The following is a 15,341-nucleotide window of genomic DNA, read 5'->3' on the forward strand; positions in this document are numbered from 1 at the left end:
ACAAATCCTTATCTAACCAGGAGCTCTATGTGGCCCAGTTGGATCAATATCATGGAAACCTGTCCTCGTCGTTGTGGGATGATGAGCGATCTGCCATCCTAATCTTCCTCGTCAACGTCCAGACGTCTTGGGCAGGTCCTGGTTTTCAAGCCAGGTGTATTTTTTGTCTGGACACAAATACATTAAGGATCCAACACAGAACTGTTAAGGATTCAAGCTAAACATAGATGATTCAAAGCCAGTGTTTTCCCTGGTAAATCAGGTGAATCCCAGAGATTGCGAGACAACATTTAGAAAAGAATACATTGAGCTGCTGAGTTGTTTCATCTGAGGGGGAAATTAAGATTATGTAGTCCCAGGGCTTTGTTACGTGTTCAATACTTTTTTATTGCCTTTATATAGGTGTTATTACGAACTTGTTGCAACATTTTCATTTTTATAGTCCCATGTTGGGGTAATCAGAGTAAAACTTAATTAGATAGGCTTACAAGTATATAGTATAGGCTTACAGAACAATAGCCTACCGAATGCTAGATCATTACACGTCATCTCACCACATCAATCATTGTATCACTGTTAGTAAGCCCTACATCAGCCCAAATTAGTAAATTCTACTAGCTAATATACACAGCAGAAAATTCATTTTGCTACATTATTGCTTGCTGCTATGGCTACAGAGTATTCTTGGCACCCATATCTCTAATGAGCTGAAGGGCTTTCGCACCACACTCACACGTACTGTACACTCACACATACCACACCACAGCAGTGGATGCAACAAATCAAACTAACAATGGACACATTTCACATTTTGGGCCTGAGGTCAAACTGTCTGGTTTGTCAGTGTATGCTGCCTCTCCACAGCCAACTACTGCGTGCCTGGATAGGATGTGAAAAGCATGCATTATCACATTTTTGGACTGGATGTTGTCCAAAAGACATCAGTGTGATAGATATTTTTTTTATTCAAGAGCATCTGCTAAGGATGTAAACATGAATGTGTGGGAACAACCACATTCTGCTTATTTACAGACAGCATGTAAATAACCATTGCCCTTTTTTAAATATTTTTTTATTTAACCTTTATTTAACTAGGCAAGTCAGTTAAGAACAAATTCTTAATTACAATGATGACCTACCAGAAGGCAAAAGGTGCGAAGCAGCCAAAACTGTCAGTAAGAGTGTCCATGATTGAATCTTTGAATGAAAAGATGGAGATAAAACTGTCTAGTTTGAGTGTTTTTTGCAGCTCGTTCCGGTCGCTAGCTGCAGCGAACTGAAAAGAGGAGCGACCCAGGGATGTGTGTGCTTTGGGAACCTTTAACAGAATGTGACTGGCAGAACGAGTGTTGTATGTGGAAGATGAGGGCTGCAGTAGGTATCTCAGATAGGGGGGAGTGAGTCCTAAGAGGGTTTTATAAATAAGCATCAACCAGTGGGATTACAGGTATACAGAGATGACCAGTTTACAGAGGAGTATAGAGTACAGTGATGTGTCCTATAAGGAGCATTGGTGGCAAATCTGATGGCCGAATGGTAAAGAACATCTAGCCGCTCGAGAGCACCCTTACCTGCCGATCTATAAATTACGTCTCCGTAATCTAGCATGGGTAAAATGGTCAACTGAATCAGGGTTAGTTTTGCAGCTGGGGTGAAAGAGGAGCGATTACGATAGAGCAGGTATTCCCAAACTGGGGTACGGGGGTACGACAAATAAAAATGTGTCACGTCCTGACCAGTATAAGGGTTATTTGTTATTGTAGTTTGGTCAGGACGTGGCAGAGGGTATTTGTTTTATGTGGTTCGGGGTGGTGGTTTATTTAGTAGGGCGTTTGATTTATTATTTCTGGGTTTTTGGGTAATGTTCTATGTTTGTATTTCTATGTGGTCTCTGGTCTTTTGTATTTCTATGTCTGGTTTATTGGGGTTGGACTCGTTGCCTCTGATTGGGAGTCCTATATATGGGTATGTGTTTGGTTTAGTGTTTGTGGGAGATTGTTCTGTGTTTAGCCGTGTGCCTTGCAAGACTGTTATTTTGTCGTTGTGTTTTCAGTGTACGTGTTTGTTGTTTTCAGTTTTCCTTCTTTTTAATAAAGAAGATGAGTACACTTAACCCCGCTGCGTTTTGGTCCTCCATTCCCGACGACAGCCGTTACAAAATGTGATTCACATTTATTTTATATATATATACTGTACATATATTTTATTTTTTCACATTTTCAAACAGTCCATTTATATTTTCCAACTGGTCTATACATTTATGTGAGATGTTTTTCTTTCCTGAGTAGGCTCACTTCACAGCCAAAAATAAAATTAAACCATCTAGTGTTCAGTGAAATAACAACACAATGTCAAATACAGGTAGCCTAGTCAAATAATTAACATCCAATCACATTAACCGTTACTTTCTCGCGGGAATTCCACTAATTCCACTAATGTAGCAAAACGTAGCTGCTGCTCATGTTAGTGTCTGTACTGATGGTGCAAAAGCCATGACAGGGAGACATAGTGGAGTGGTAACGCGCGTGCAAGCAGTTGCTCCCGACGTCACTTGGGTACACTGCAGCATCCACCAAGAGGCTCTTGCTGCCAAGGGAATGCCTGACAGCTTGAAAGACGTTTTGGACACTACAGTGAAAATGGTTAACTTTGTTAAAGCAAGGCCCCTGAACTCTCGTGTATTTTCTGCACTATGCAATGATATGAGCAGCGACCATGTAACGCTTTTACAACATACAAAAGTGCGCTGGTTATCAAGGGGCAAAGTACTGACACGTTTTAATGAATTGAGAGACGAGCTTAAAGTTTTCTTTACTGACATAATTTTCACTTGTCTGACCGCTTGCATGATGATGAGTTTCTCACACGACTGGCCTATCTGGGTGATGTTTTTTCTCACCTGAATGATCTGAATCTAGGATTACAGGAACTCTCCGCAACTATATTCAATGTGCAGGACAAAATTGAGGCTATGATTAAGAAGTTGGAGCTCTTCTCTGTCTGCATTAACAAGGACAACACACAGGTCTTTCCATCATTGTATGATTTTTTGTGTGCAAATGAACTCAAGCGTACGGATAATGTCAAATGTGATTTAGTGAAGCACCTGAGTGAGTTGGGTGCGCAATTACGCAGCTACTTTCCCGAAACGGAGACACAAACAACTGGATTCATTATCCCTTTCATGCCCTGCCTCCAGTACACTTACCGATATCTGAACAAGAGAGCCTCATCGAAATTGCAACAAGCGGTTCTGTGAAAATGTAATTTAATCAGAAGCCACTGCCAGATTTCTGGATTGGGCTGCGGTCAGAGTATCCTGCCTTGGCAAATCATGCTGTTAAGACACTGATGCCCTTTGCAACCACGTACCTATGTGAGAGTGGATTCTCGGCCCTCACGAGCATGAAACATAAATAAAGGTACAGACTGTGTGTGGAAAATTATTTAAGACTGAGACTCTCTCCAACACAACCCAACATTGCAGAGTTATGTGCATCCCTTCAAGCACACCCTTCTCATTAACCTGTGGTTAGTTATTCACAATTTTCGATGAACAAATAAGGTTTAATATGTAAGATGGTTAAATAAAGAGCAAAATGATTGATTATTAATATATTATTATTTGTGCCCTGGTCCTATCAGAGCTTTGTCACTTCCCATGACCCGGGTTGTGACAAAAACTCCCACTCATTCTTATGTTTAATAAATGTATCGTAGAGTGTGTGTGGCAGGCTTACAATGATGGCAAAAAACAACATTTGAGAGTGAGCTGACCCTGGTGCTAGAGGGGGTACGCAGCTGGAGGTTGAATGTTTGAAGGGGTACGGGACTATAAAAAGTTTGGGAACCACTGTGATAGAGGAAACCGAGTCTAGATTTAACCTTAGCCTGCAGCTTTGATATGTGCTGAGAGAAGGACAGTGTACCATCCATCTAGCCATACTCCCAAGTACTTGTATGAGGTGACTACCTCAAGCTCTAAACCCTCAGAGGGAGTAATCACACCGGTGGGGACAGGGGCATTCTTCTTACCAAACCACATGACCTTTGTTTTGAAGCTGTTCAGAACAAGGTTAAGGGCAGAGAAAGCTTGTTGGACACTAAGAAAGCTTAGTTGTAGAGCGTTTAACACAAAATCTGGAGAGGCGCCAGCTAAGTACAAGACTGTATCATCTGCATACAAATGGATGAGAGAGCTTCCTACTGCTTTCAGCTTGTCGCGTTCTGACCAGTATAAGGGGTTATTTGTTATTGCTGTTTGGTCAGGACGTGGCAGGGGGTGTTTGTTTTATGTGGTTCGGGGTTTGTTGAGCTATGTTCCTATGTAAGAGGGGTGTTGGTTTAGAGTGTTTCGGGGTTTGTTGGGCTATGTTCTTGTTAGTTTATTTCTATGTTAGTTCTAGTCTTTCTATTTCTATGTTTAGTTAATGGGGTTGACCTTCAATTGGAAGCAGCTGCTCCTAGTTGCTTCTAATTGAAGGTCTTATTTAAGAGGGGTGTTTTTTCTATGGGATTTGTGGGTAGTTGTTTCCTGTTTTGTGTCTGTGCACCTGACAGGACTGTTTAGTGTCGTTCCTTGTTTTGTATACGTGATTTGTTTGTTTTTCCTTCTTTTGATTTAATAAAGAAGATGAGTATACACGTTGCCGCTGCACCATGGTCTAATCTTTACGACGCCCGTTACAGAACTTCCCACCACCAACGGACCAAGCAGCAGGGTAAGGAGCTGGAGAGGAGCTATCGGGAGTCGTGGACCTGGGAGGAGATCCTAGCCGGAGAGGGACCATGGAGGAAGGCTGGAGAGGACCGGGAGTGTTTTGCTGGAACACGGTTGGCATGGAAGCCTGAGAGGCAGCCCCAAAAAATGTTTTGGGGGGGCACACGGGTAGTTTGGCTGGGCCAGGGTTGAGCCCTAAGCCAACTCCCCGTGCTTACCAGAGGCAGCGTGGTACTGGTCAGGCCCCGTGCTATGGGGTGATGCGCATGGCGTCGAGGCCGAGCATCCACAGGCCGGTATGCTCGGTGCCAGCATCCTGCATTTGCCGGGGGGAAGCGGGCACCCAGCCAGTAAGGGTGGTACCAGTCCTGCGCTCGAGACCGCCAGTGCACCTTCACGGCCCAGTGTATCCTGTTACCTCTCCCCGCACTAGCCCTGAGGTGCGTGTCTCCAGTCTGGCGTCTCCAAAGCCAGCACCACGCACCAGGCCTTTAGTGCGTCAGCCCAGTCCAGGATGTCCTGTTCCCGCTCCTCGCACTAGCCTTGGGGTGTGTGTCTCCAGTCTGGTACCTCCACTACCAGCCCCACGCACCAGGCCTCCAGTGCGTCAGCCCAGTCCAGCTCGTCCTGCTCCTGCTCCTCGCACTAGCCCTATGGTGCGTGTCCCTAGTCTGGCACTTCCTAAGCCAGCTCCACGCATCAGGTCTTCAGTGCGCAGTCCCCGTCCAGAGTGTCCGGCAACAGTGCCTCGTCCAGAGTGTCCGGCAACAGTGCCTCGTCCAGAGTGTCCGGCAACAGTGCCTCATCCAGAGTGTCCGGCGACAGTGCCTCGTCCAGAGTGTCCGGCGACAGTGCCTCGTCCAGAGTGTCCGGCGACAGTGCCCCGTCCAGAGCTTCCGGCGACAGTGCCCCATAGAGAGATGGCCCACAGTCCGGAGCCAGCAGAGACGGCCCACAGTCCGGAACCGAGAGAGACGGCCCACAGTCCGGAGCCGAGAGAGACGGCCCACAGTCCGGAGCCGAGAGAGACGGCCCACAGTCCGGAGCCGAGAGAGACGGCCCACAGTCCGGAGCCGAGAGAGACGGCCCACAGTCCGGAATCGGCGCAGCGAGAGTCGCCCTACAGTCCGGAATCGGCGCAGCCAGAGTTGCCCTACAGTCCAGAATCGGCGCAGCCAGAGTCGCCCTTCAGCCCGAGGTCTCCAGTGACGCACATCAGCCCGAGGTCTTCAGCGATGCGCCATAGCCCAGAGACTTCGGGAGAGGTAATATTTAATAAGTATTTAGCGGGGGTGGACAGGTTAGGTTGGGGAGTAAGGCCGGAGCTTGAGCCACCTCCGTAGTAGGGGGTTGGGGAGGGGGGGGTGTAGCACAAGAACCGTCGGTGACGGTGGCCACCCTCCCTTCCCTCCCTTTAGTTTGGGATTATTTTTGTTCTGGGTTTATTTTTGTGTTTTGTTTAAGGTGCATCCGGGGTCTGCACCTTTGGAGGGGGGGGGGGGTACTGTCACGTTCTGACCAGTATAAGGGGTTATTTGTTATTGCAGTTTGGTCATGTGGTTCGGGGTTTGTTGGGCTATGTTCCTATGTAAGAGGGGTGTTTGTTTAGAGTGTTTTGGGGTTTGTTGGGCTATGTTCTTGTTAGTTTATTTCTATGTTAGTTCTAGTCTTTCTATTTCTATGTTTAGTTAATGGGGTTGACCTTCAATTGGAAGCAGCTGCTCCTAGTTGCTTCTAATTGAAGGTCTTATTTAAGAGGGGTGTTTTTTCTATGGGATTTGTGGGTAGTTGTTTCCTGTTTTGTGTCTGTGCACCTGACAGGACTGTTTAGTGTCGTTCTTTGTTTTGTATACGTGATTTGTTTGTTTTTCCTTCTTTTGATTTAATAAAGAAGATGAGTATACACGTTCCCGCTGCACCTTGGTCTAATCCTTACGACGCCCGTTACACAGCTATGATGTTGATGTAAATTGAGAAGAGCGTGGGGCCTAGAATCGAACCTTGGGGTACTCCCTTGGTGACAAGCAGTGGCTGAGACAGCAGATGTTCTGACTTTATACACTGAGAGAGGTAGTTAGCAAACCAGGCCAAAGACCCCTCAGAGACACCAATACTCCTTAGCTGGACCACAAGAATAGAATTGTCTACTGTATCAAAAGCTTTGGCCAAGTCAATAAAAATAGCAGCACAATATTGCTTAGAATCAAGGGCAATGGTGACATCATTTAGAACCTTTAAGGTTGCAGTGACACATCCATAACCTGAGCGGAAACCAGATTGCATACCCAAGAGAATACTATAGACATCAAGAAAGCCAAGTTTTTTTCAACACTTTTGATAAACAGGGCAACATAGAAATAGGCCTATAACAGTTAGGATCAGCTTGATATCCCCTTTTAAATAAAGGACACACCGTGGTTGCCTTCCAAGTAATGGGAACTTCCCCAGAGAGGAGAGACAGGTTAAAAAGGTTAGAGATAGGCTTGGCGATGATAGGGGCAGCAATCTTAAAAAAGAAAGGGTCTTAACCATCTGAACCAGATAATATTTGGGGGTCAAGTTTAAGGAGCTCCTTCAGCACCTCGGACTCTGCAGGGAAAAACTTTGTAGCATTAGAAGGGGTGGGAGATAAGGAAATGTTGGATGGACAAGGAGGCATGTCAGAGTCAAATAGGAATCCTGACTTAATGAAGTGGTGATTAAAAAGCTCAGCCATGTGCTCCTTGTCAGTAACAACCACATCCTCAACATTAAGGGACATAGGCAGCTGTGAGGAGGAGGGTTTATTCTCCAGGTCTTTAACCGTTATCCAGAACTTCTTGGGGTTAGACCCACAGAGAGAGAACTGCTCCTTAAAGTAACTTTGGCCTTCCGGATAGCCTGAGTGCACTTATTTCTAATTTGCCTGAACGAGAGCCAGCCAGCCTGAGTATGCGTGTGCTGAGCGATTTGCCAAATGGAATTCTTGAGGTGGAGTAACTCTGCCAGTTCACGGTCGAACCAGGGGCTGAACCTGTTTTTAATTCTAATTTTCTTTATGGGCGCGTATTTGTTAACAATACCACTGAAAATATCAAAAAAGAAGGTCCAAGCAACAGAGGGGATCAAGCTGATTCAATACCCATTTACAGAGGCCAGATCATGAAGGAAGGCTTGCTCATTAACGTTTTTTAGCAAGCGTCTATGACAAGTCAGGACAGGTCGTTTCACTGAGCATTCATTACGAACACAGGCTGTAAAACAGTGATCACTAAGGTCATCACAGAAAACACCAGACTGATACCTATCAGGATTATTTGTAAGGATAACATCAAGGAGAGTAGCCTTTTCTTGGTGTTTGGAGTCATACCTTGCGGGATTGGTAATAATCTGAGAAATATTTAGGGATTGCTTTAGGACTTGGTCAGGTGATTTAAGCATGTCCCAGTTTAGGTCACCTAGCAGGACAAATTCAGACTTAGTGTAAGAGGCCAGGAGTGAGCTTAGGGTAATTAGAATACAGGCCGGTGCTGATGGTGGCCGATAACACCCAGCAACAGTCAACAAAGAGCAATTTGAAAGTTTAATGCGTAAAACCAGCAAATCAAATTGTTTGGGGACAGACTTGGTGGAGATAACTGAGCACTGAAGGTGTTCCTTGGTAAAGATTGCCACTCCACCACCTTTGGAAGATCTGTCTTGCCGAAAAAGGTTATAACCAGAAAGGTTAACATCAGTGTTCAAAACACTCTTTCTTAACCACATCTCAGTAATGACCAACATATCTGGATTGGAGCTGTGAATCCACACTTTCCATTGATCCATTTTAGGTAATAAGCTTCTAGTGTTAACGTGCAGAAAACCCAGGCTTTTTACGAGAGCAGAAGTCAGTGAAGCAGATATCAGAGCACAAATCAGAATTGGGGCTAGCAACAGTAGATGGGCCAGGGTGTATATGCACATTTCCAGATATAATCAGCAGTAATACAATTAGGGCACGACAGAGGACAGGGAGAGTTCTGCAGTGTTGATTTATAACATTTGAATGTGCATTAGATGGCAACAAGATCATATTGTACAGCAATTTCATCAGGTAACATGAATACAAAGCCGGCGAGAGGTGGTTAGAATAGGATGGGAGGCCAAGAGTCTGTGTAACCAATAGAGAGTCAGAGTCCCGAGTGTGGGAACAAACATAGACTGTCCCACGGTTGGGTAAACAAGCAAGTTCATAGTCAACAAAGCACGCATGAGTCATGAGGCAAATAGCATAAAGCACAAGCGAAAAATATAACAACTTGGGGCTAGCCGTTGTAAGTTCAGAGTCACTCGCCTCAACAGTGCGTGTGTGCTGGAGGCGAGCGAAAGCTCGGAAGAGATGGGGGAGAGTGACTGGGGTACCTATAACAGACAGGGGAGACAGACCAGGGCAGATGGTGAACAGATCGTCAGGTGGAATCCAAGCAGCAGTGCAGCAGGCAACGGGTGTTGGTGCCACACCCACTTTGGAGAAGCTTTTTTCAGGAGGCAGATTCCTTGTAGAAAATTCCAGTTAGCTAGCTAACGTAGCTAGCAAGTCTCTGTCTGTCTTTTCCACATGGAAAGGGAGGTTGTTAGCTAGCTATATCTTTTCAGTATCGGCAAATGGTCCTTTACGACATCCAAACAAAGTTGTCCTGTGGCTGTTGTATTTTGGGGATTCTGTGGAGGATATATTCTCTGCACAGATGGAGGAGGCTGTGAAACTCTCCTGCCATTGTTAGGCTCAAGAGTTTTCACACCTCTCACTTCACACTTCAGTGCTAATTTCAGTCAGATTCTTTCCTAGCAGCTTGGTAGCTTAGTAGCATTATTTATTAAGCTTTATATAACACAATTATATAGATTATTGTCTTTTTCTTTTTGGCTTCAGTAAGTAGGTTCAGACTGAACGTTACTCACTCAATTTTGTGTTGGATGGTATTTCCAGGTTCCGCTGTGTTTCTGCAAATCTTGGCTTGTTAGAAGTTTTTTTTCTTGATAGTTCTTGGTAGTAATAATCCATTCAGGTAATTTTGTCCAAAATCAAGGTTTTAGATATGGAATTGTGAATTAGAATGAAGGTTTTGATATTGAGGTTAGTTTCCTGTATAAGTCCTTGCAAAAAAAATCTAGTTTATCTACATTTACTCAACTCTAATTCTATATTTTTGCAGAAGAACTCAGGAGTCCATGCTCTCTGTGTCTATTCCCTCTCTCTCTCTTTTAGCAGTCCCCTTGACTACAGTGTGGTTCAACATGACTATGATCTTTGTAAGGACAGAAATGTGGTGAGCTGTGTACTACAGTGGCGCATATGTTGCAGAGCAGGTGCTCCAGGTTGTGGTCGGAGGCACACTTCCGCTGGTCCTCTAAAATCTCCTCCACATGGCTGTCCAGACTGAAATGTAGCCGTGCAAGCTTCTCTTGCATCTCACGCATGTGTTCCAGTTGCTCAAAGGAGCACACCTTCCCTGAGAGGACACAGCAAAGGTTATTCACACCTTTACATACCTGTATAAAATACAGAACTTCCTATGTAACCATTGCACTATGGTATAATGTAAAACAAATGGCCACATTTCCACTGAGTAACTGGGTCTCAGTATTCACAGGGTTGTCCATGGTCATCTTACCAAAAGCCTGCAATTTTATGGAGTGGAAGTCATTGAGCCGGTTGAGGAGGCCTCCCTCCATCTCTCTCACATCAGAGACGTCCGTAAGGAAGGAGTGCTGCAGTGTAGAGTACTGGGCCAACTTACTGGGCCCTGCTGTCTGGGGAGCCATGGCCTTCTCCTTATTGGGCCTGGAGAAAAGATGCCAGACAACTGGAATCAACAGAAAACAGGAGTACAGCAAACATTAAGCTGGTCAAACCTGTACTCTAATACAACATTTATACAACCTCCATTTGACTGACCTGTAAAATTAGACATTGTGACTGTTCCAAACCTTGTTGTCTTTGGTGTAGCTGCTATGGCCACATATTTGACAGTCCAGCTACTCCGATGGACCTCTTGAGCTTGCCTCTGTTTTTTGGAGGAGAGGGGGTTGGGGAGGCTAAGGGAAAATGTGGCTAGAGGGGAGGACAGAGCTTGCGGGAGGTTGACCGGGGGAGGAGGGGGCTGGGGGAGAAACACTTTGGGGCTCCACTTGTTGCGATTGTCCTCCGTGGCTTGTCAGTGTGAAGCCCTCTGGGTAAGATGAGTGGACCCTGACTAAGCTTCAGGACGTCCTGTAACAACAACAAAGGTAGGAAGTCAGGATCTAGTGCTTCCCATCCCTGACAGGACTGGAGAGGGATTGGAGGATGAACATGGTGTGAGCTAAGGAAATGCATGTAAAGTACAATCATAACAGTTTCTTTATGGATTGTAAGCTAGGAAAATGGAAAATCAGGCCTAAGAGGCCAAAAGTAATGAGTGAACCACCAGCCAACAGACATTTTACTTGGTAGACCTGCTGAATGTCAAATCGATGTAATTATCTCATTTTAAAAGGTAATACTTGCTGTATCTTGAATTCTGCCAGTCAATGTAGGCTGCTACATTAAAGTAGCCTCTTGTATCACTGACACACAATCCTCTGGAAAACAACAAAGGGGTTAACTGCAGGAGGTTCATGGCTGGATGGCTGCCAGGGTGAAAGTACATGACCTAATACCCCCACCTGAGCTTTAGCTATATTCTCAAATATTCAGAATTTTGACTAGCTTTGTATATTTTCAAGGTGAACAAGCTCACGCATCCAGGTAATAATATAGGCTTGTGTGGAAAACGTCCAAAGGGGAGGATTCATTTTAGAATGCCTGTCCCTGTATAACAGGCTAGTGCAAAACAATTCCACTGAGAGGTATTTTTAGAATGCATAATTTCCTTGTAATTGGTCTGACAACACATTGCAAACAAGTCTTTCAACTTCTGTAGCTGAAAACCTGTGGACAATCATGCAGGTGTAATGATTTTACATACAGTGCATTCAGAAAGTATTCAGACCCCTTGACTTTTTCCACATTTTGTTACTTTACAGCCTTACTCTAAATTTGATTAAACCATTTTTTCCCTCATCAATCTACACACAATACCCCATTATGACAATGCAAAAACAGGTTTTTATAAATTTTTGCTCATTTAAACAAAATAAAAAGAACGGAAATGTCACATTTAAGTAAGTATTCAGACTCTTTACTCAGTCTTTGTTGAAGCAGCGATTACAATATTCTTGGGTATGACACTACAAGCTTGGCACACCTGTATTTGGGGAGTTTGTCCCATTCTTCTTTATAGATCCTCTCAAGCTCTGTCAGGTTGGATGGGGAGCGTCGCTGCACAGCTATTTTCAGGTCTCTAGAGATTTTGTTCAAGTCCGGGCTCTGACTGGGCCACTCAAGGACATTCAGAGACTTGTCCCGAAGCCACTCCTGCGTTATCTTGGCTGTGTGCTTAGGGTCGTTGTCCTGTTGGAAAGTGAACCTTCTCCCCAGTCTGAAGTCCTGAGCGCTCTGGAGCAGGTTTTCATCAAGGATATCTCTGTACTTTGCTCCGTTCATCTTTCCCTCAATCCTGACTAGTCTCCCAGTCCCTGCCACTGAAAAACATCCCCACAACATGATGCCGCCACCACCATGCTTCACTGTAGGGATGGCGCCAGATTTCAGCCAGACGTGATGCTTGGCATTCAGGCCAAAGAGTTCAATCTTGGTTTCATCAGACCAGATAATCTTGTTTATCATGGTCTGAGAGTCCTTTAGGTGCCTTTGGCAAACTCCAAGAGAGCTGTCTTGTGCCTTTCACTGAGAAGTGGCTTCTGTCTGGGCACTCTACCATAGAGACCTGATTGGTGGAGTGCTGGAGAGATCGTCAGAGTAACCATCAGGTTCTTGGTGACCTCCCTGATCAATTCCCTTCTACCCCGATTGCTCAGTTTGGCCGGGCAGCCAACTCTAGGAAGAGTCTTGGTGGTTCCAAACTTCTTACATTTAAAAATGAATGAGGCCACTGTGTTCTTGGAGACCTTCAATGCTGAATACTTATGTAAACAAGATGTTTCTGTTTTGTTTTTTTAATACATTTGCTAACATTTCTAAAAACCTGTTTTCACTTTGTCATTACGGGGTATTGTGTGTTGATTGAATTTAATACATTTTTGAATATGGCTGTAACATGACATAATGTGGGAAAAATCAATGGGTCTGAATAGTTTATATTACCTGTAAGTGATGTGTGACATATTGTAGGCCTACATTTCACTGTTACCAAGGTTCTTTATAATTTCAAGAACTCAAATATGCAGTGGGGGAAAAAGTATTTGATCCCCTGCTGATTTTGTACGTTTGCCCACTTACAAAGAAATGATCAGTCTATAATTTTAATGGTAGGTTTATTTGAAAAGTGAGAGACAGAATAACAACAAAAAAATCCAGAAAAACACATGTCAAAAATGTTATAAAATGATTTGCATTTTAATGAGGGAAATAATGTCACGTCCTGACCAGTATAGGGGTTATTTGTTATTATAGTTTGGTCAGGACGTGGCAGGGGGTGTTTGTTTCATGTGGTTTGGGCTATGTATTTGGGTAGAGGGGTGTTTGGTTTATGTGGTCCGGGGTTTGTTAGTCTATGTTCTATGTTAGTATTTTTCTATGTTATATCTAGTCTATTGTAGTTCTTTGTTTAGTTAATTGGGGTTGGACCTTCAATTGGAGGCAGCTGGTTATTGTTGCCTCTGATTGAGGGTCCTATAATTAGGAGTTTGTTTTCATGGGGTTTTTTTGTGGGAGATTGTGCTGTGTATAGCTTTGTGCCTTACCGGCCTGTTATTCGTCGTTGTGTTTTGTATACGTGTTTGTTTTGGGTTTTTCCTTCTTTGTCCGTAATAAAGAAGATGAGTGTACATATTCCCGCAGCGTGTTGGTCCTCTCCTTACGACACCCGTGACAAATAAGTATTTGACCCCTCTGCAAAACATGACAGTACTTGGTTGCAAAACCCTTGTTCGCAATCACAGAGGTCAGACGTTTTTTGTAGTTGGCCACCACACATCTCAGGAGGGATTTTGTCCCACTCCTCTTTGCAGATCTTCTCCAAGTCATTAAGGTTTCGAGGCTGACGTTTGGCAACTCGAACCTTCAGCTCCCTCCACAGATTTTCTATGGGATTAAGGTCTGGAGACTGGCTAGGCCACTCCAGGACCTTAATGTGCTTCTTCTTGAGCCACTCCTTTGTTGCCTTGGCCTTGTGTTTTGGGTCATTGTCATGCTGGAATACCCATCCACGACCCATTTTCAATGCCCTGGCTGAGGGAAGGATGTTCTCACCCAAGATTTGACGGTACATGGCCCCGTCCATCATCCCTTTGATGCGGTGAAGTTGTCCTGTCCCCTTAGCTGAAAAACACCCCCAAAGCATAATGTTTCCACCTCCATGTTTGACGGTGGAGATGGTGTTCTTGGGGTCATAGGCAGCATTCCTCCTCCAAACACGGCGAGTTGAGTTGATGCCAAAGAGCTCCATTTTGGTCTCATCTGACCACACTTTCACCAGTTGTCCTCTGAATCATTCAGATGTTTATTGGCAAACTTCAGACGGGCATGTATATGAATTCTTGAGCAGGGGGACCTTGCGGGCGCTGTAGGATTTCAGTCCTTCACGGCGTAGTGTGTTACCAATTGTTTTCTTGGTGACTATGGTCCCAGCTGCCTTGAGATCATTGACAAGATCCTCCCGTGTAGTTCTGGGCTGATTCCTCACCGTTCTCATGATCATTGCAACCCCACGAGGTGAGATCTTGCATGGAGCCCCAGGCCGAGGGAGATTGACAGTTCTTTTGTGTTTTTTCCATTTGCGAATAATCACACCAACTGTTGTCACCTTCTCACCAAGCTGCTTGGCGATGGTCTTGTAGCCCATTCCAGCCTTGTGTAGGTCTACAATCTTGTCCCTGACATCCTTGGAGAGCTCTTTGGTCTTGGCCATGGTGGAGAGTTTGGAATCTGATTGATTGATTGCTTCTGTGGACAGGCGTCTTTTTTACAGGTAACAAGCTGAGGTTAGGAGCACTCCCTTTAAGAGTGTGCTCCTAATCTCAGCTCGTTACCTGTATAAAAGACACCTGGGAGCCAGAAATCTTTCTGATTGAGGGGGTCAAATACTTATTTCCCTCATTAAAATGCAAATCAATTTATAACATTTTTTACATGCGTTTATCTGGATATTTGTGTTGTTATTCTGTCTCTCACTGTTCAAATAAACCTACCATTAAAATTATAGACTGATCATTTCTTTGTCAGTGGGCAAACGTACAAAATCAGCAGGGGATCAAATACTCCCCCCCCCCCCCCCCCCCACTGTATATAGATCTGTGCAGCGATCCCACGAACACATTGCTTTACATTTATTAAAAGGGCTAACACTTTCTGACAGATGGCTGCGTGGGTAAGTGGGGTCAGATATAATGTGGATGTCCAATTACTTGACGTGTTTATTCTAGGACGTTGATTCGCACCGTTCTTCGTTTTATTATAGTCTACTCTAGCCCAGATACTAGACACTATTATATTAGTTTTTTGTATTACAATGGTTCATTCATTTTATATTTCATACACTAGTTATTACGGATACAGAAT

The 15,341-nt window shown here is 44.4% G+C and overlaps 1 pseudogene; it reads right to left on the reverse strand.

Annotated features, from left to right (window-relative positions):
• Window positions 1–111: 111 nt before the first annotated feature.
• Window positions 112–11,464, reverse strand: LOC115172093 (coiled-coil domain-containing protein 28B-like; annotated as a pseudogene).
• Window positions 11,465–15,341: the final 3,877 nt, after the last annotated feature.

This window comes from Salmo trutta, chromosome 33 (assembly GCF_901001165.1).
Source record: "Salmo trutta chromosome 33, fSalTru1.1, whole genome shotgun sequence".
In the NCBI taxonomy this organism is placed as follows: domain Eukaryota; kingdom Metazoa; phylum Chordata; class Actinopteri; order Salmoniformes; family Salmonidae; genus Salmo; species Salmo trutta.